The following is a 21765-nucleotide window of genomic DNA, read 5'->3' as shown; positions in this document are numbered from 1 at the left end:
GAGTGTGAGAGAGAGAGAGAGAGAGTGTGAGAGAGAGAGAGAGAGAGAGAGAGAGAAAGGGAGTGTGTTGAAGGTTTGAGGGAAGGGTTCTCAGTTCTTCCTGAAGGTACTGTGTAGCTGTAGGTTGGTCATTTTATGTTGAGTTGGATTGCAGTAAAATAAGAGATACACAAGTCTACAACAAAACAGTTCTCTGGAAGTGTAAAAACAATTCTGGGTTGAGCCTGTCCCAAGTCATTACAGCATTTAACTGTAAGGACAGAAAGGGAAACAAACCTATGTTAAGATCTCGTACCGTTCTCTTATCTATAAAATGAGGGCATTGGCCCAAACTTGGGAGACAGTTTAGCCTAGCTAAAATTTCTGGCCCTGAAGTCAGGCCAGTTTGAATTCCAGCTTCATGCATCAGTCACTAAGTGACCTTACATAATTTTTAAAGCCTCCTTAAAGCTGTTTTCTTATATGTAAAATAGGTATAAGAATAGCTTTGTGAGAATATATATGCAGTTTACTTAGCACTGTGTCAATAAATGTGCATTATTATTGTGATGATCGTTTAGATTTATAACTTAAAGCAGGGCGATTCAGTCTCAGTACTATTGACATTTTGGGCCAGATATTCCTTTGTTGTTGGGGGTCAGGTTTCTCCCATGTACTATAGGCTGTTGAGCAGTACTCTTGACTCTATCTACTATTTGCCAGTAGCACATCCCCTACAAGTAGCGACAACAAGTAGTACCTCCAGACACTGCCAAATGTCTGAAGGGGCTGGGGAGTAGGTGGCAAAGATGCCGTGGATTAAGAACTGCTGAGCTAGAGGAATTACATTTTAACTCTAAATCTGTTGATTCCTGATTGTTTTGAAATTTAACTTATTACATGGTATATATGTATATTTGTTACCTTACATTTATGCTTTGTTGAAGCTCTCATCCTCTAATAGAAGAACATTTCCCTGGGGGAAAGGAGGTTTAACTCATTTGGGCAGGTCAAGGCAGATAGGATCACCTTGAACGTGGAGAAACCCCCCATTATTCCTGGAGATATACCAAGAATATGAGTTCTAGGGATGAACTCAAACCAGATGACTTCTCTTTCCACTCCAGAGACTGAAACTATAAGAAGGCTCAAGGGAACATGGAATTTTTAGAAACAAAGAAAAAACTGTATTCTTTTCTGATCTTAAGCCAACTAGTGAGAGCAGCTGGAGCAGGTCTTGGCAGTGGAGAGAGGGGCAAAGTAAAGCCACCAGAGTGAGTCTGCTTCTGGGAGTCTGGGAACTGGGGAGCAGGGAAGCTACAAATGAAGCAGCACTAGCTTCATTCATTCATTCATTCATTCATTCATTCATTCAGCTACTTTTATAGGCTCAGCAATCTTCCCTGTGCATGGCTGTTAGTGAAGTATTTTTGCAGACCTTTATATTTTCTTTTTGGATTTTCTTAGTATTTTATGTTTCCAAAATTAACATAGTTTTTACTGCTTTTTCTCCAGTTGGAACCTGGTTTTTGATACTTGCAAGTTACCTTGCTCAATACTTTCAATGTTTCTAATAACTGGCCTTACAACTTTAGTCTTAGAACTATCAACAGTCTGAAATAAGAGTAGTTTGTTCCTTCCTTTCCAGTCCTCATCATTTTAAAATAGTTTTCTTGACTTATTACACTGGCCAGAGCCAATGGTACATTGGTGAGATAGAAGCCTGATTAGATGGCAGCCTTGTCTCGTTTTAAATGCTGAAAAGCGCTAAAAAAAGATGCTTGCTCCCATTTTGTGTGGTATCTGGTTTTGTTTTTATTGTTATCAGAACCTTTTATTAAGATAAGGAATCTTCCTTTCAACTTCTGCTGTATTGGTTGTTAATCATGAGCAAGTGTTAAATTCTGTAATATATTTTTTCTGCGTCTACAATGATCTACTAGTTTCTCTTTTGTTAATGTGAATTATTAATTGAGTCTAATGGAATGAGGTAGGGTGCCTCCCTTGCTTTTCCTTTCTCTGCAACAGGCTGGTTAAAACTCTAATGATCTGCTTCTTGGAAGTCTGGTAAAACTTGGTTTAAAACCTTTTATGTATTCTCCCTTGAAATAATTCTACCTAATGATTCAATTTATTTAATGGTTGCAGACTTACTCAGGTTCCTATTTCTTCTTGGATCAGTTTTGACCAGTTATCTTTTACTAAAAATTTATTTCATCTAAGTTTTTTTGTTTTGTATTGAGTCAGGATCTTGCTCTGCCACCCAGGCTGGAGTGCAGTGACACAATCATAGTTCACTGCAACCTCAAACTCTCGGGCTCAAGTGATTCTTACCCTTCAGCCTCCTGAGTAGCTGGGACTACCAATACATGGCACATTGCCCAGTTAATTTTTTCTTATTTTTTTGTTGAGATGGGGTTCTCATTATATTGGCTAGGCTGGTCTTGAACTCCTGGGCTTTTACACTATAATGATCTAATTATACTTAAGAGCTTCAACACAGCAAAAGAAACTATCAACAGAGTAAACAGAAAACCTACAGAATGGGAGAAAATTTTTGCAACTATGCATCTGACAAAGATCTAATATTCAGTATCTATAAGAAACAAATTTACAAGAAAAAATTAAAAAGTGGACAAACAGCATGAAAAGACACTTCAAAAAATGACAAGTGGCCAACATATTTTTCATATGGAAAAAGCTCAACATCATTGATCATTAGAAAAATGCAAATCAAAACCACAATGAGATGCCATCTCACACCAGTCAGACTATCATTAAAAAGCCGAAAAATAACAGATGCTGGTGAAGTTGCAGAGAAAATGAAACATATATACTGCTGGTGGGAATGTAAATTATTTAATAGCTCAACCATTGTGGGAGACAGTGTGGCAATTACTCAAAGATCTAAGATCAGAACTACCATTTAACCCAGCAATCCCATTAGTGGGTGTAGACCTAAAGGAATTTAAATCATCTTATTTTAAGACACATGTACACATATGTTCATTGCAGTACTATTCACAATAGCAAAGACATCGAATCAACTTAAATGCTCATCAGTGACAGAATAGATAAAAAACATGTGGTACATATACATCATGGAATATGATGCAGCCATAAAAAAAGAATGAGATCATGTCCTTTGCAGGAACATGGATGGAAGTGGAGACCATTATCCTTAGCAAACAAATGCAGGAACTGAAAACCAAATACTGCATGTTCTTACTAATAAGTTGGAGCTAAATGATGAGAATATATGGACATGTAGAGGGGAGCAACACACACTGGGGCCTATTGGAAGGTGGAGGTTGGGAAGGGAGAAGAGGATCAGGAAAAGTAACTACCAAGTACTAGGCTTAATACCTGGGTGATGAAATAATCTGTATGAAGAACCCCCATGACACAAGTTTACCTATATAACAAACCTGTGCATATACCCAGAACTTAACAGTTAAAAAATATGAAGGCATTGAATAAATATCCTAGAGCTGAAAAAGAAAATCATAGGAAAATATTACAGGAAGAAAACAAAAACAAACCCCTCCGGAAGGGAAAAAAACACGTGAGAAGAGACCTGTAATGAGATGATTATTAGCTCTGTAGAGACTATCATTACACAGGCACAGTAATGTGAACACTCACTGTTGACTTAACTGTATACCTATATTGAGAGGATGGGGGAAGAAATAGAGAGTTGGAGTAAGTCTAACCTAAAAGAGTAGGAAGTAAACTTCTCAAATTAATAACTGACATTGTAGCATTATAATACATAACTTAGAAATCTAAACAAAAAGCTTTCTTTGAGCAATAGGACTAAAATAATGAGGTGTGGGATAGGGAATGGCTGTTTTCATTGTAAGATTTTTTTTCTACTATTTGATATTATGAAACACATACATATTTTCACTTGACAGGATTTAAATTAACAAATGCAAGTAACCAGAAGACACTATGCAAATTCAAGCATAGCAATAGTAAAATAAATGGAGTTCCAAATAAACTTCCAACAATGACAAGATGCCCATTTTTACTTAAATTGGAAACTTTAAAAATTTGAATATCCAGTACTAATGAGATCATGGTGTTATGCACACTGTCATATAGTGATACTTTGAGTTTAAAATAATCTATCTAGATGACAATATGGTAATTTGTACAAAGAGCTCATCAAATATCTACTTTCTTTGACACAGTAATTTCATTTTGTCCTATGGATATAACAAAAATTGACATTAATACTAATGCACTGTAACTGAGAGTCTATGTTCTTATTTGAATTGTGGGGGATTCTTATGTAAACTGTGGTATATCCATTCAAAGGACTATTCTCCAGTCATTAAAATGAGAATTCCAGAAGATTATGGAAAATACTTAAAATTTAAAAAGAAAGAGAAAGAAGAAAAAAAATCACAAACCAACCCAAGACACAAAACTCTGCAGGAAGAACAGAATTTCAGCTTCCAGCCACGATACAGTAGCCAGATCTGACCTTCAACTGTAAAAAGTAGGAATCTGGACCAACTTAAAAGCCGACTATTTTCAGACAGTTCAGACATGCAGAGCAGTTCTGTGATACGTGAGAAAAGAAAACAAATGAAGTGAGCCCTATGATCTCCCCAGTTTCTGTCTGGAGACACTTTCCAGTCTGTGGTACAGGAACAGGAATACCAAAGAGCTTAGCAGTCCTACTGAGTTGAAGTGGTGGAGTTTGTAGTTCACAAGGAGACTAAGGTAACTGGAATGAGAAGCAGAGTACTGGAGAGGAGAGTGCTGCACAGAGCAGAACTGCAGAAATCCTCCTGCATTTGTAGCTGAGATTCAAAACTGTTGAGCACATCACAACCGCTGGGGAAAGAAAAACTATCAGAAAGCTGAAGACATTCAAATTCTGACCATAAAAAGTGAAGAAAACTCAGTGATCACCTGCAGCATTCTGCACAAACCCCAGAATGCCTTCATAGAAGAGCTAAACTATGTACAGAGGAAAAAACTACCCTACATCCATCCAAAGCAAAAACCAGCTTTGGAGGGATCATGCAAGTTACTGCTAGCCAGAAAAAAACTTAACACTTTATACAGGACTAAAATAAATGCTTGGTATTTAATTAAAAAACTACTGGATACACAGAAAAACAAGAAAACGTGAACCATAACCAGGAAAAAAAAAATCAGTCCATAGAAACAGATGCAGAAATAATAGATAACGAAATCTGCAAATGAGGACTTCGAAACAGCTTTTTTATGTATGCCCAAGAATGTAAAATAACAACATAAGAGAAACTGAGAGAAGTTTCAGATATTTAAAAAATCAATAAAGACATATAAAACTGAAAAATACTGTACCAAAATTAAAGGTTTCCCTGGACGAGATCAACAGATTAGATAATATGAAAGAAAAGATCAGTGAACTTGAAGACACAGGAATAGAAACTATCCACTGAAACACACACACACACACACACACACACACACACACGCTCTCTCTCTGAAAAAATTGAACAGAGGCCAAGTGATCTTTGAAACAATATAAAGAGTCATAACATACATACAATTTTCATTCCAAAAGAAAAGGAAAGACAAAGAGGAGCAGAAAACTTTTGCAAAATTAATGGTTAAAATTTTAAAAATTTGATAAAAGCTACCTAAGTATAAATCTAAATATCCAAAAAGCGTAACAAACTTAAAGCAGGATAAATATTAATAAAATGACACCATTGTGTACCTTAATCAAACTATTCCAATTTAGTGATAAGAAGAAAATTTTAAGAGTAGCCAGAGAGAAAAAATTATTAGATACAGGTGAAAAAAAGATAATTCTTATCTTTGACTTCTTATTATAAATAATGTAATCCAGAAGGCAATGAATAAGTAATTTTATATTTATAGAAAAATAACACACATCACCTATAATTCTATATTCAGAGAAAATATCCCACAAAGTTAAGGTAAAATCAAGAACTTTTCAGATAAAAAATAAAAGTCATAATTTATCATTAGTAGATGTGCACTATAAGACATATTAGGGGAAGTTTTTTAGGGCTGAATAATATCAAATGAAACTGAGATTTACATAAAAATAAAAATCAGCTGTATAAAAAAGTAATAATGCATTGTGAGGTTTATATGTTGAAATAAAGTATATTTCCACAATAGCACAAGGACTAAGGAGGAAAATGGAGGTTTACCATCTTAAGTCACTGATATTACACACATAGTAGTCTAATATTATCTGAAGGTAGACTGCGATAAAATTAAGATGAATATAGTAAATCCCAGAGCAATCAATAAAATAATAGAGGAATAGAGCTACTAAGCAAATAGAGTACATAAAATGTTAAAAAAAAACCACCTAAAAATAAAACTCAAATCAAAAGATGACAAAAGGTGGGGAGAAAAGGAACAAAGAATGGATGAGACAAATGGAAAATAAGTAGCATAATGGTAGATTAAATCCAACCATATTGGTAATTGCACAAAAATAAAATCCTGATGACTATATGCTATCTACTACAAACCAAACATAATTTAAATGTAAAGACACAGATTGGTAAAAAGTGAAAGAATGAAATAAAGATACACTATTTAGACACTAACGGGAAGAAGCTGGAATGGTGTGAGTTAATTTTTAAAGACAACATATATAATAATCCTAAACAACAGTTTTTGATGAATGTATTTTCAAATTCTAACAGTATGACAGGAGGAAAAAACAAAGTCCATATTATACTGATACATTTTTGGTATTTTCTAGAAAAGTAGACAAAAACAAGTAATGACGTGGTAAGCTTGAACACTTTAAACCAGTTTGATCTAACTGTCATTTATCAGAAACTTTACCCCTAACTGCAACATACACCTTTTCAAGGACACCTAAAAACATTCACCAAGTTAAATTTAAAATGGCTGCAATCACAAGAAATAGTTCTATGACTATAATTAAATTAGAGATCAAAAACCAAAAATTTGAAAAATAGCTGTGTGTTACAAAATTAAATAACACTAGCATACATAATCAATGAGTCCAAGAAGAAATCATAAAATTAGAAAATATTCAGAAGTGGATAAATGAAAATGTAAACTAGCAAATTTATGAGATGCAGCTGAAACAGTACTTTAAGTGAAAATCTGAAAACCTTAAATCCTTATGTAACAAAGAAAATCAATGATGCAAACTTCCCACTTTAAAGAAACTGAAGAAGCAAAACCAAACTGAATTCAAATAGAGGGAAAGGAAATAATAGAGACTGGAAATCAATGAGAAAGGAAATAAAAGAAACGAGAAAGAAAAATAAATGAAACTAAAGGCTGGTTCTTTGGAAAGATGAGAAAAAGTGATGATCTCTAGGAAAACTGATTATGAATAGAAGATAATTTTTAAAATTATGAGTATCAGGAATGGAAGATGAGCTAAGAAACATCACTACAGTTACCACAGACATTAAAAGGATAATAATGGAATATTGTGAACAGCCTTTGGTTAATAAGTTCAACAACATGAGATGAATAGGCTCTTTAAAAGACATAAATTATCAAAAGTAACATAAGAAGAAAGAGAAATAGTTTTATATCTATTAAAGATAGTGGCTTTGAAATTGAAACCATTCCTACAAAGAAAACTCCAGGACCAGATGGTTTCTTTGCTGAATTTTTTTATTAAATAATAAATAACAAATTTACACATACTTATTTAGATAAAAAGAGAAAGAGACCAAGCACGGTGGCTCACACCTATAATCCCAGCACTTTGGGAGGCCAAGGTGAGAGGATCCCTTGAGCCCTAGAGTTTGAGCCGAGCCCTTGCAACATAGTGAGACCCTGTCTCTACCACTTTAAAAATTAGTCAGGCATGGTTGCACGTGCCCATAATCCCAGCTAATCAGAAGACTGAGGCAGAGGACTGCTTGAGCCTCAAAGGTCAAGGCTGCAGTGAGCTGTGGGTATACCACTGCACTCCACCCTGGGCAACAGAGCAAGACTCTGTCTGGAAAGAGACAGAGAGACAGGGAGAGAGAGACAGAGACAGAAAGAGAGATTGATTTCCTAACTCATTTTATAATGTCAACTTTTCTCTGTTAACAAAACCTAACAAAGACATTACAAGAAAACTACAGACCAGTATCTCTTATGAACATAAACACGAAAATCCTTAACAAAATATTAGCAAATTCAATCCAGTAATATATAAAGTGTAATACAGCATAAACCGAAATATGTAAACCGACTCACATTTATCTCAGGAATGCAAGGTTGGCAAACATTCAAAAGGCATTCAACTGCAATTTGTCTTTTTGATATAAAAAAGGAGAAAAATCATGTGATCATCTCAAAAGATGAAAAAAAAATTGGACAATATTCAAAATATTCATGACTTTTAAAGAAAACTAGAGATGAAAAAAATTCCTTAACTTAATAAAGGCAGTCTGAGCAACAAAGTGAGATCCCATCTCTACAAAAAATAAAATAAAATAAAATAATTAGCTAGGCATAGTGGCACATGCCTGTGGTCCCAGATACTCAGGAGACTGAGGTGGGAAGATTGCTTGAGCCTGGAGGTCAAGGCTGCAGTGAGCTATGACTGCATCATTGCACTCCAGACTGGATGACAGAGCAAGACCTTGTTTTTTAAACATAAAAGAATAAAAAATAAATACAGCCTGCAAATAACCTGTAGCTAACTTCATAGTTAATTATGAAAGACTGAATGACTCTCCTCTAAGATCAGGAACAGGGCAAGGATGTCCCCTCTCACTACTTCTATTTAACACTGTGCTGTATTATAAAATGCCCTTAAAATTATCCTAGGTAGCCAGCACAATCAAGCAAGATAAAAATAAAAAAAAAAAAAAGGAATCCAGATTGGAAAGGAAAAAGTAAGTCTTTATTTGCAGGCGACACGATCATTTATACAGAATATCCTGAAAACAATGTCAATGAGAAAAGAGCTTTTATCTGAGGAAACAGACCTCTTAAATCATCAAGTCCATAGAAACACAGCAATCATATCCTACTTCCTCCTTGAACTATATATTCATTCCTAAAACTGTTTGCTATTGCCACAAGTAGTTATAATTTAACCAATAATGCTGCACCAGATACTATAACTCATACCCTATAGTTTAACAACAGACAGCCAATCACTAATCAATGTTATTTCTATAAATCGATGAGAATTCCTGACATACAACTTGATATCAGCCCACTCTCCATTCCTCTTTTTATTCTTTAAAAATTCACTTGTAACTGCTGCTAATGGAGTCCATACTCAGAGCAACTTGAATCTATGCTCCTTGTTGCAATCCTAAAGGTTGGCCCAAATAAACTCTCTATTTACATTAATTTTGTCTCAGTTTTTTCCTTTAATTGGACGTAAGTGCTTCCCTGAGTTCTGTGAGTCCTTCTGGAGAATTAGAGCCAAAGGTAGAAAGCCTTAGATTTGTAGGCAGTCAGTCAGGAGCATGGGTGGTCTGGGAACCCCACCTGTGGCTGGCATGGTTAGTAAGGGCAGTATTGTTAGGAGCCATAACCATGCCCCACAGTTTGTGAGGTTTGTGCTAACTGGATCGTTAGTGTCAGAATTGAACTGCCGTATACTCACTGCCAGAAGTGTTGAAACAGAATTGAAGGGGAAAAAAAAGCTTTTTGAACTGGGGCATGTGTATCTCCATTTAATAGGCATACTTCCCCCCACTCCCACCCCAGACACACATCAGAGACAAGGTCTCACTCTGTCACCCAGGGTGGAGTGCAGTGGCATGTCCATGGCTCACTGCAGCCTCAACCCCCTCGGCCCAAGTGATCCCCCATCTCAGCCTCCAGAGTAGCTGGGACGACAGGTGTGTGCCACCATGTTCAGCTAATTTTTAGAATTTTTCTGTAAAGACAACGTCTCCCTATGTTGCCTAGGCTGGTCTCAAACTCCTGGGCTCAAGCAATCTTCCCTCCTTGGCCTCTCGAGATGGTTGAATCACAGGCGTGAGCCACGACATTGGCCCAATAGACATTCTTAAGGAGAGGTGAAGTGTTGAGAATTCCTGCCACATCTATCTACAAGACCATGCTCACAATCCTCTTGAATACACATGACTGTAGTGTTGGAAAAAGGACAGAGGACTAATGTACTAAGAGGAGATTAGTTTATAAATGGTTCAAGTGCTCTCCAAAATCATCTTCTAGTAACAAAACTTTAAGATTCTCATACAATATAAACCTGTAATTTGAACAGTATTAATTTGAAATTTATAGACTATAGGTAAGATTTAGGCTTTAGTCTTTGGTTTATCTTTGCATAGCCAATACTTTCTATTTTTTTTTTTTTTTTTTTTTTTTTTTTTTTTTTGAGATGGAGTCTCACTATGTCGCCCAGGCTGGAGTGCAGTGGTGTGATCTCAGCTCACTGCCACCTCTGCCTCTTGGGTTCAAGCAATTCTTCTGCCTCAGCCTCCCAAGTAGCTTGGACTATAGTCACATGCCACCATGCCTGGCTAATTTTTTTGTGTGCATTTTTAGTTGAGATGGGTTTCACCATCTTGGCCAGGCTGGTCTTGAACTCCTGACCTCCAGTGCTGGGATTATAGGCATGAGCCACTGCACCCAGCAGCCAATACTTTTTTACAGTGGAATAAAAAAGAAGATAAGATCCTTCTTAGGGAGACTATTTAAGGAACAAAATTACTTTTTGAAGTGGACATTTCCACATATAATTAATACTCATGCTAACTCTAAATTGGCGTTATATATTCGGTGGGATCTCCTAGGCAACGATGAGAATGAAAGACTATCAATTAAGAGTTTTATTAAGTTAATGGAATAAAACTTGATCTATTTGCAAAATATAATTTAAAATCAATTCAGACTCTTGTAAAAAAAAAAAAAAACCTAGTTTTTAGTGGCTTTTTTCAAGAAATCTGAATTAGTAAAATTTGATAAATTAGAGATGTCATATATCATTAACATATTGGCAAGGTCCCTGTCATATTTCTCTTAAAGCAAACAAGGAGTTCAAATACTTCCTGTTCAATCACTATATGTGCCCCTCAACACACACATAGGTATGATCTTGCATATATATTTCACCAGATACATAAAACATTTAAGAATTTTTTTTTCTTTTGTACCTTTCCTTTGGTGCTAAAGGAATTATTTTTATCAAAGAGAAAGACTGATAAATTGTTATAGACTAAAGGAGGCTAAAGAGAAAGAGAAATATAAACTAAATTCAATTTGAAGTCCTGGATAGAATCCAGAAAAGAAAACAAACTTTAATGGAAAAAAATAGACGAAATTCTTTTCAAAAAATTTCTGTTAGTTTTTATTTATTTATTTTTTTAGATGGAGTCTTGCTCTGTCACCCAGGCTGGGGTACAGTAGTGCAATCTCAACTCACTGCAACCTTCACCTGCCGGATTCAAGCCATTCTCCTGCCTCAGCCACCTGGGCAGCTGGGACTATAGTTGCCTGCCACCATGCCCAGCTAATTTTTTGTGTTTTTAGTAGAGATGAGGTTTCACCATGTTGGCCAGGCTGGTTTTGAATTCCTGACCTCAAGTGATCTGCCCACCTTGGCTTCCCAAAGTACTGGGATTACAGGCATGAGCCACTGCACCTGGCCAAAATAGGTGACATTTTAATGAACGCTGTAGTTGATAATATGGCACCGGTGTTAATACCTGCTCTTGATCACTTTACTATGGTTTTGTCAAATGCCAACAGCGGGTCACAAGGTATAGGGTATAAGGATGCTATACGATATATTCACAACTTTTCTGTAAATTTTAAATGAATTCAAAATTAAAAGTTCAGAACAAAGAAACACTTCTATCCCATATTAACAATTATATATGTGTTTTCTGTTTTGGAAAGAGAAAAGCTCATCTCAAGAAGCAACTGCATGTACCGGGAAATAAATGAAATTATAGTAGTCCTGAAAATTTTGACACCTGTTATTTCAAGAAAATTTCTTCTTACAAAAGTAACATAATCACCATTCAAACACCACTGAAAGTATGTGCAAATCCTCACAACAATAACAAACCACAGTCAGCATTTTTTAGCATCTCCCCTGTTTCTCCTTGGAAAAGAATTCAGATAGCATCCTATATCCAAAGCTATTAGAGATCTCACGCTTAGGAGTGGTCATCTCATCTCTAATTTATAATATGCCTCCAATTATATCTACTGCTCAACATTAATGTGCTTGCCAAAAAAGCAATACAATTAACAGCATGGCATTTTTTCCAACAGGACAAAGTAATTTATTTAAAATGTTTCCAAGACACATGGGTGACAAACCTTAACAGGTGGAAATGAGTAGAAAAATTTCTCTCTTTTGTTTCGATGGTATCATAAAAATGAATTCCAATCACATTCAAGCTGAGGCAAACTGAGCCTCTTAAGTTCCAGAAAGAAAATAGGACGGTTTGGGCTGCCTCACACTACAAATAATGAAGCAAAGGTTGTGAGCTCCTTTTACAAGCTGGCTTCTTGGCCCAAGGTTGGCTGGCCATACAGGAAGCAATGGGGGTCTGTCACATTAGAGATTATTTTTAAAGGCATGATGTGCATATGAATAACATAATACAACATCAACTATATTTTCAAAATAGTATACGCTGCTATCACACCAGGATGTTTTGTGAGCTTTTCAAAATAAGAACAGTTTCCACTGCTAAATGTAGACATTCAGAAACGGGAACAATGGCAACATTTTTTTCTCCCAAGGTGATTTTGTGCATTCTTGAGGTGCCACACAGTCTACCTAGGTACCTAAAACAGACGTGGCAACAGGCTTGCTTGCTCTATAACATTCCTAAGCCAAAAGAAACCACACCAAAATTGACACAAAAATATGCATAATTCATAGTGCAATTGCTGTGAATGAACCGGCTATGATGTTAAATGCTCAAATTCTCCCTGCCTTTCATTTATAATTACAAAACCTACTGTGGGGATTCACAATTTTTATTGTGTTTTTGGTCCTTTGAGAGTAAGAAAATATTCCAAATTTCAGAACCGTGGTTTTTCACAAGGCTGTTGACCTCCGAAAACCCAGAAACTCCCTTACTCTGAGCCAAAGAGAGGGATTTTAATTAGTCTCCAGGATAACTTGATCAATGTTGAATTTGGATGATTAGTCTGAAACTTAATTGTACTTGTTTTTCCTCCAGCCCAATCAATAGTTCCTTCCATGGGGCTTGTTAGATGCTGATTGCTAAATACTTGGCAACTCCTTTGCCCTCAGCGAAAACAAAGAAAAGTGCTATTCTAATTACAGAGGTGAAACTCTGGGTCAGTAAGCAGAGCAAGTGTTTAAGTTAGTCAAATTTTGACAAGCATCCTCTGGCTAGCGGGGAAAGCCTTTTCAGAGAATTTTTGGGGTATCTAGAGAATGGATGTCCAGCAAGACTTCTTTGAGACCTAGTAGTATTAACCCTTGAGCAGCAAGCATGCTTTACGGAAACCCAGTATTCTATGCATCTGTATTTACCCAAGGAGGCTCTGTCCATGGATGGGTGGGTCTCCCCTGAGGTAACAGCTCTTCTCTGATTATGAGCAGCACCACTGAGACGTACCATTGACTTTGTGATCGGCATTCTTATTGCAAAAGTTAAGCTCCCTTTTAGATTTTCAGAAATGTCTTGTCCTTTCCTACTTACTCAGATTCTGGCAACATATTTTTGCATCTGGTCAGCCCACATACTGCTTGTACCAATGGTGAAACACTGACTACCACTAAATATACTGTTTTGAGTACCATATCCACCATGTTCTGATCACATCACTGTGAGTTACATAACTAAAGTTTCTTCTATATTTCTTCAGCTATTCTTTCCTCTCTTATAATACAGGTTTATTGCAAAAGTGGTACAGGGAAATCATGTGAGTCAGCTGCTCCTGTTGCAGCTAGACTAAACCAAGTCTGCTCAGGGTGCGGTCAGACCAGCAATAGCTGTATCACCTGGAAGCATACTGTTATGGTCTAAATGTGTTCCCCAAAGTTCATGTGTTAGAAACTCAATCCCTATTGCAATGGTCTTGGGAAGTGGAGTTAATAAGAAGTGATTAGGTCATGAGGACTCTGCTCTCATAAATGGACTGATGTGGTTATTGTGAGAGTGGATTGTTATAGAAGTGAGTTCTGCCCTCTTATTGCTCTTGCCCTTACTTGCCCTTTCACCATGGGCTGACACAGCATGAAGGCCCTCAACAGATGCTAGCACCATGCTCTTGAAATTCCCAGCCTCCAGAACCATGAGCCAAATATATTTTTTGTTCATTATAAATTACTTGTGGTCTGTGGTATTCTGGTATTCTGTTATAAAAACATAAAATGGACTAAGACACTTATAAAAAGGAAAGTTTATGGGCCTATTCAAGATTTACTAAACCACGATCTCTGGAGGGTTAGGGGAGTTGAGCCCAGAAACATCAGTTTTAACAGAATCTTTAAGAAATTCTAGGCCAATCCGTCACGGAACTTGTCTTTACCCGGAGCTACCATGAGCAAGTGGAACCAGGTATCTTACGTGTGGCCAACTGAACCAGCGTTCCTGGCTCGCTTCAAGGAACGGGTCGGCCACAGGGAGGGGCCTACCATAGAGACCAAGAGAATCCAGCCTCAGCTCCCAGATGAAGATGGGGATCACAGTGACAAAGAAGATGAACAGCCTCAAGTGGTGGTTTTGAAAAAGGGGGGCCTATCACTTGAAGAAGTCATGAAAATTAAAGCAGAAATAAACGCTGCCAGAGCAGATGAAGAACTAGCTTCAGCTGATGGAAGGATTCTATATTGAAAACCAGTCAAGCGCCCCTCAAATGAAAAATGTTTAGGTTTAACAGCAAGCTCAAAAAAGGAGGAGGCACATGAAGATGAAACAAATCAGGACTCAGTCAAAAAGAACTCACAAAAACAAATAAAAAACAGTAGCCTCCTTTCTTTTGACAACGAAGATGAAAATGAGTAAGTGTAAATAGTTTGAATTTGGTCTACTTTGAAAGTATATGGGGTGTTTTTTTAAAATAACATTTTTTCCCTGTTATAAAGATACTACAAGTTCCATATGGAAAATTCAGGAAATACAGGAAAAGAATTAATAAACTACATCTATTCATCAATACCCCTCTGACTTAAAATGCCAACTCTATAGAAATTAGCTAGAATTATTTTGTTATTTACCCTGTATGGGTGTGTATATATGTAAATTATATTTTTAAGCAAAATACTTCTTTGTGTGTAAACAAAATGTTAGAAATATAGTTGTATTGCAAAAAAAAAAAAAATTCTAATGCACTCTAAACTACTATCTGGGAGCTAGCCTACACAAGCTAGTCATTGAAATTGAAATCTGGAACACCTGCTCACCTCTTTTCTTTACCCTTTCCTTATTATCAGCATTATCTCAGCTTTCTTAAATAACTGAGGAGGTATAAACAGGGCATAAGCATCAATTGTCTTACATTCTGCAGAATCCTTCCTCTAATTCATAGTTAAATAAATGCCTGTTGATTAATTCAACTCCACAGAGGATTTCCTAAAGTTAATAATCAACAATTTGATGAGGGCAATCATGTTAAAACACAACCATCCAGTCAGCTCACAATTTGTGAATTTAAGAAGCCAAGAGATGGAAATAGCAGGACTTTCATTGCAAGGTAAGAAAGGAATAACTGAGTAAATATAACGTGCAGCAGTGTGGTACTCAGGTATGGAGACAGAAAATTTTGGAGGTGAGTGAGTGGAGAGTTTAAAAAAGAATTTTTTCTCCAGTTCTTTACTGAAGGGTATGTCTTCATAGTTTTGTGACATACCTACTACAGGGGGATAATTTATTAAGTTAAAGGGTTGGGGTTTATACACATGTATAAATAGTTCTCTTTTGCAGGTACTAGAAAAAAATCACTGCAGACCCTTTTGCCCTCAATCATATTTCGCTGTAACTATCCACTTCTTCATCAAACCTAAGCATAAAAAATACACAAGTTTACCTGTTTTTTGAGGTCTTCATCCCTGAAAGCTTATATTCAACTTAACATTAAATAAATTTGTATGTTCTTTTTCTTGCTAATCTATCTTTTGCTTGATGTAGGGGCTTCAGCCATAAACCTAGCTATGGCTGAGGACTAGATATTTTCCTCTCCTACGGTATTTAGCTTCCTTTTCCAGTTTTATTGTTATCCTGTCCTTCCCCACCCGGGTTTCATAACACACTCAATACTTGCTTGTTTGAATATTGCTGATTATTATGCCATCAAGCAGACTAAAGCTAGCCCTTGTTGTGACATTAAATCAGCAACCATGCCTGATTCACCATCACCCGTAAGGCTTAGAAATTACGGAAGACTTTGACTAAGGCAGGTACTAATTTTTAAATGTGTCTTGTTTGTTTCTCAATTTAAAAACCCAGCAAACTGTCAACAATTTTGACAAAGAGAAAGCTGAAAACTGTGTGTGTGTGTGTTAATATCTCTTGTTGAAACATTCCAAGTTAATGCCATTTTATTGGGTCAACGTAGTTAGGTTTGGATTTTACCTAAGTTATCTTTCATGTTCATTCAGCATTCAAGATTAAACACTCTTCAGAGGTAAAAGGGTATACACCCACACCTATACCCACAGAGTATCTCCACAAGGAGTGATTTTTGGTGGGAAACACGAACACCTGCCTCACAAGCAAGCTGTACCCCATGGGAAGGGGAGCCTGTCCCATCACCAGTGGCTCTAAAAGAGCCAGTCTGAGTGACCAGAGAATTGAGTCCATTCCAGAAGATGTTCCTATTCCTCACTCACTCCTGGATTCACTTGAATACTATCAGTGAGCATCTGCCACATGCCAGGAATATCTAAGACTGAATAGACAGCCCACAACTTGCAGTCTATTGGAGGTGACAAATGTTAGATTATCAGAAGAGGAGACATATGATGGTGAATTAAGTTTGAGGAAAACTGAAAGGCATGATGAACGACGGTGATAATAGTGTCTGATTTAATTCAGAGGATGTCTGAGCAACTAACATTTAGACAGAGATGGAAGGGATAACTAAGACTTTATTCAGGTGAAGACTGGGAGGTCACATGCAGAGGCCACAGAGCTGGAAAGATAGACCATCAAGGTGGCTGTGTGGCCAAGCTGGGGAAGCAGGCAGGGGCTGGTGAAGGCATGCAGGCAGGGCCTCGTGGGCCACATCAAGGACTCTGGACTTTGTGTGTTGTCGGTTACAGAAGGGTATTTAAGAGGAAATGATATGACCATGTTTTTTGCTTTTATGCCATTACCATGGCTACAGGGCAGAGACTTGATTGCAGGTTGCCCAAGTGGATGCAGGAAGATGATAAGAGGCTATTGTGAGCGCCCAGGCAAGAGACCTTAGTGGATAGCCTAGGAAAATGTCAGTGGAACTAGAAAAAAGCGAACACATCCCAGAAGTAATTAAGAGCTAAGAACAGCAGGATTGAGAGGCTGACTGGATGTGAGAGGTGGGAGACAGTGAGGTGTTCAGAATCACTGTTTTCATCCTGAGTGAAAGAGTGGGTGTCAAGCCATTTATGGAGGAAGGAGACACAGAAGGTGGATCAGGTCTGGGAAGTGAATATTGAATTTAGTTTTGGCCATATTCAATCTGAGGTCCTCACAACACAGTCTGGGGATATCAAGTAGGAATCTGGTGCTTGGAAGGAAATCCAGTTGGAAATAGAAACTTGGGTTGTATCACCAGGTAGATGATACCTGAAGCCTAGTGTGTGATGAAAATCCTCAAGAGAGGGAGTCCTGAAGGAAAGGCCTCAGAATGAAGCCCACAGGGATCTAACAGGTAGACGCTGGGGAGAGGCAGAGGAGTAGCTAGGAAGAAAGAAGGAAAAGCAGGAAGGCACAGTGAAACAGAAGCCAAGAGAAGAGGGCTAAATAGGAGAGACTGTACAACTGGGATGCTAAGTCAGAGGAAATCTTTCCAGTAGCAACATGGAGGTGGAGGCCTTATGAGAGCAGTTTCAGTAAAGCAGGCAGCAACTTGAGAAGTTCCATGATGAGAGATGAAACTACTAGGAGCCAGAGGAAAACATAAAGTCAAAGAAGTGCCTTCTAAAATGGAAGGTGCTCCAGCATGAGTACAGGAAGGATCCGGTAATACAAGAAAAATGGCATCTGGGAGAGAGAGGAGAGGAAGTGGGGTTCTGGGTAGGTGGGAGAACAGGACCCATGCCGCTCTTTCGAAAGTAGAGGGACATTTCTTCTATTGCAGCAGGAGGAGCGACACAGAGGAAAGGCAGATTAGACGGTGGGAAGTTGGGGGCATTCCTGTCTGAGGGCTGCTGTTTTCTATATTAGGATCCTAAGGCAAAAGTCATATAGTGGGGATGGGAGTAGGAAATTGAAGAGGGATAGGGAGGAGACTTTGGGATGCTACAGGAGGAATAAGCCTCTGGGGACAAAGTGAATGTTCTAGAGAAACATAGTAGGATGGCTGAAGTGGTATGGCGGCCCCGTTGAGGCTGCCAAGAATAAACAGGGCCATGTGCCATGGTTGAATGGGAATCTGGTTATTTACTACTCAGTGCCAGGCTAGATGGTTGGCCAGGGCAAGAGGGGCATTCTTCGGCTTTAAATTGGTTTCCTTGCATGAAGTTAAATGGCTTTGCCAGGCTCAAAAGTAAAGTAACTTTTCCTCGGCTCTTAAAAGAAATGTCAGAATACTACTATAAATCACTCATGATCAGTGTAACAACAACAGTAAATTACCACAATGAATTATTTTAGAATACAAGCATTCCTTTTTACTATTGCTGGTGGAACTAGGGGCAGGAGGTGGAGAGGGGTGGGGGCAGGAGGCCAAGGCATGGATTGATTTCCGTCCACAAGAATAATGTTTTTAAAGAAATAAATCCACCTTAAGTAAGCACAATGCTTTCCATTTTCCATAGAAAACATAAAACCAGTAGGCCATTTGGAGGTCTAGAAATAGTATTCCTTAGCTAGAATGTCAGGAGATCCTCAAGGGAATTTGAACTGACCCTGTCTATAACTGTGTGGGTTAGAAGGAGTTAATTTTCTTCTGGAGCAAGAGTGTAAGCCAGACTTGTCTAAATTTGCATTTATGTTTCTAATTATTTCTCCTCTACCTTATTAATGTTTACAGTAACAGAGCTAGAGTCCGCTTCTTTTTAAATATCAGATCAATTATTCACTATACATTTAAAAACTTATATTATGCTGCCCTTCTATGTCACCTTTGTTTTTTCTTATCACACACAGATGCAATTAAAGGTTCTTTGTATATTCTAGAAGTCACGCATGACAGGAGGGAGAAGCTACCCGCCTCTTGAAACTATTCATAGAATAGATCCAATCTTTACTTGTTATTTTTCCTGGCATCTCTAGACATAGAGACTTTCCTTAAAAATAACACTTGCAAACGCTATGCTTAATAAACAAATTTGTCACTATGCTGACATTTCCAAATCAGAATGCTTTGAAGACAAACAGAAAAGTAAGACCACTGGAGTTTCTTCACAAGTTTCAATTCCCTGAGTCTCATCACATCCTCAGTCTCTGCACTAACAAGTGTCCCTACAGGACACCATGACATCTTTTTCAAGTGTCCACAGCCTCACAAGTGTAATTACTAATATTAATTTGCACCTACAGTGTCACCAACCCTTGATTTCCTTTCCTGAGAAGCTTCCCAACTATGATATCCCCAAGTTTAAAGAGTAGAAAAGAAGACACAAATGTAAGAAGCTTTGCCCTTTATGGCTGCCCAACCATTTCTAATTAGCATGTGCATTTGAAAGATCTGAAGCACTGGTTTAATCTCTAATCAGAGAAGGAATTTCTCTTGCGCCTTTAGAGAGGTTTGTGAATGAGCCAATCGCCTGTTTGGCTCCTAGGATACCAGAACTAACACCAGGGGGTGGAAAAGAAATGATCAAATTTATTTCCTTTAGTTATCATTTGATTTCTATCCAGAAAAGCCTGTTGTTTAAAAAAGGAGGGGTGAGGGGAACTGTGATTGTAAAGATTCTCATTTTAACCTCTGTAGGCTGTCTACAGGCTGTAGACTGACTGAAATTTCAAAAGGTAACATTTGTGGGGATGTGGTTAAAAAAAGAGGTAGCTCAGGGGAGGAGGTTATTCCCAGTTGCGATTATTTTAGACTCTTAACTACTGGAAAGCACACAGTGCTTCTTTAAAAGAAATGGCACACAGATCAGAAGCGCCACCCTGCTATCTTTTGGGTTTCAGAACCTGCAATTGTTCCTATCCACTTGTTTTCTTGTACTTACATGACTTAACACATACAATGTGAGATGTGATAAGCCAATAGGTCAAAACCCAGTTCTTCCTCTTGACAGGTTACCCAGTAAGATTTATAAGCCTGGTCTAACCAAACAACAACAACAACAAAAAAAAAAAAACCATTCACAATAATTCACTTTAAAGTTTAGAATCAATCATATCTCTAAAGTTCAAGGTCATGTCTTTCCTTCACTCTTTGCCTTCATCCTCCATTCACTTCAATTTTTGTATGACCTTCCAGCTGTGGGCAGATTTATGTTTTGAGCCTGCCTATTCCTATTTAGTCATGCCAGAGTAAAGTTAAGATAGTGTGAGGATCCCACAACACACTCTTTATTTCTGGTTAAAACAGAAACTATCAAACCTAGAATGCAATCAACAGAATACTCTGCAGGGCAGAGACCACGTCTATTTTGCTTGCATCCTGCAGTCCTGGCAGAGCATCACCCAAAAGTGAACCAAAGTCAGTGCTGAGGACGGTGATGCAGACTGCCATTGACACGAAATTTAAATCACTCACACTGAAAAGTAATACGCTCTCTCTTTGCTTATTTGATAAATTAGTAGGCCATTAACAGTGTCACATCTTCTACCGGGCTTCCTCTCTTAGGAGTGTCACTGGAACTAGAGAGCATATCAGTCTGCTCAAGCTGCTGTAACAAAACACCAGAGATAAGGCAGCTTAAACAACAGAAATTTATTTCTCATAGTTCTGGAGGCTGGGAATTCCAAGATCAAGTTGCAAGCAAGATCGTTTCATTCTGAGACCTCTACTCTTGGCTTGCAGGTGGCAGCCACCGTGCTGTGTGTTCACATGACCTCTTCGTTAAGAGAGAGAGACACTAGGTTAGCAAGATCTCTGGTGTCTCTTATCTAATCCTTCCACATCAGGGCCCTGTTTTGACCTCATGTAGCCTTAATGACTTCTTAGAGGTACCATTTCCAAATACAGCCACACTGGTGGAAGGGTTTCCATGTATGAATTTGCAGGAAGACACAAACATTCAGTTCATAACAGGGAGAAAGAAAGGTTAACTGATGAAATAATGCTGCATATTTTTCTCAAATTTTGTATTAGTATATTATATATAGGTAATAATCAAACGTACATAATCTTATGCTCTCATCTGCATCAAAACATTGCAGTATATTTGTGCTTCAAACACACCTATCAACTTGACCCTCCCATCTCTGTCGCCTTCAGCCTCTTTCCTGGGCTCCTTAGCTATCTCCTGCTTCCTTCTCTTAACCATAAAGTTACTTTGTCATAAGTGCAGTGGCTCACGCCTGTAATCTCAGCACTTTGGGAGGCTGAGGCAGGCAGATCACTTGAGGTCAGGAGCTCGAGACCTGCCTGGCCAATATGGTGAAACCCCATCTCCGCTAAAAATACAAAAATTAGCCAGGCATGGTGGTGGGAAACTGTAATCTCAGCTATTTGGGAGGCTGAGGCAGGAGAATAGCTTGAACCCAGAAGTCGGAGGTTGCAGTGAGC

At 37.9% G+C, this 21765-nt stretch overlaps 1 protein-coding gene and 1 pseudogene across 7 annotated transcripts in view; one reads left to right on the top strand and one right to left on the bottom strand.

Annotated features, from left to right (window-relative positions):
* Positions 1 to 21765, bottom strand: part of PHACTR1 (phosphatase and actin regulator 1) — a 335834-nt gene that overhangs the window by 183771 nt on the left and 130298 nt on the right. The gene's annotated exons all lie outside the window — the stretch shown is intronic.
* On the top strand, positions 14457 to 14992 carry LOC108299149 (annotated as a pseudogene).

Source organism: Cebus imitator, unplaced genomic scaffold (genome assembly GCF_001604975.1).
Source record: "Cebus imitator isolate Cc_AM_T3 unplaced genomic scaffold, Cebus_imitator-1.0 Scaffold21, whole genome shotgun sequence".
Lineage (NCBI taxonomy): Eukaryota > Metazoa > Chordata > Mammalia > Primates > Cebidae > Cebus > Cebus imitator.
The sequence above is the reverse complement of the archived record's forward strand: the minus strand, read 5'-3'. Positions and strand labels throughout refer to the sequence as shown.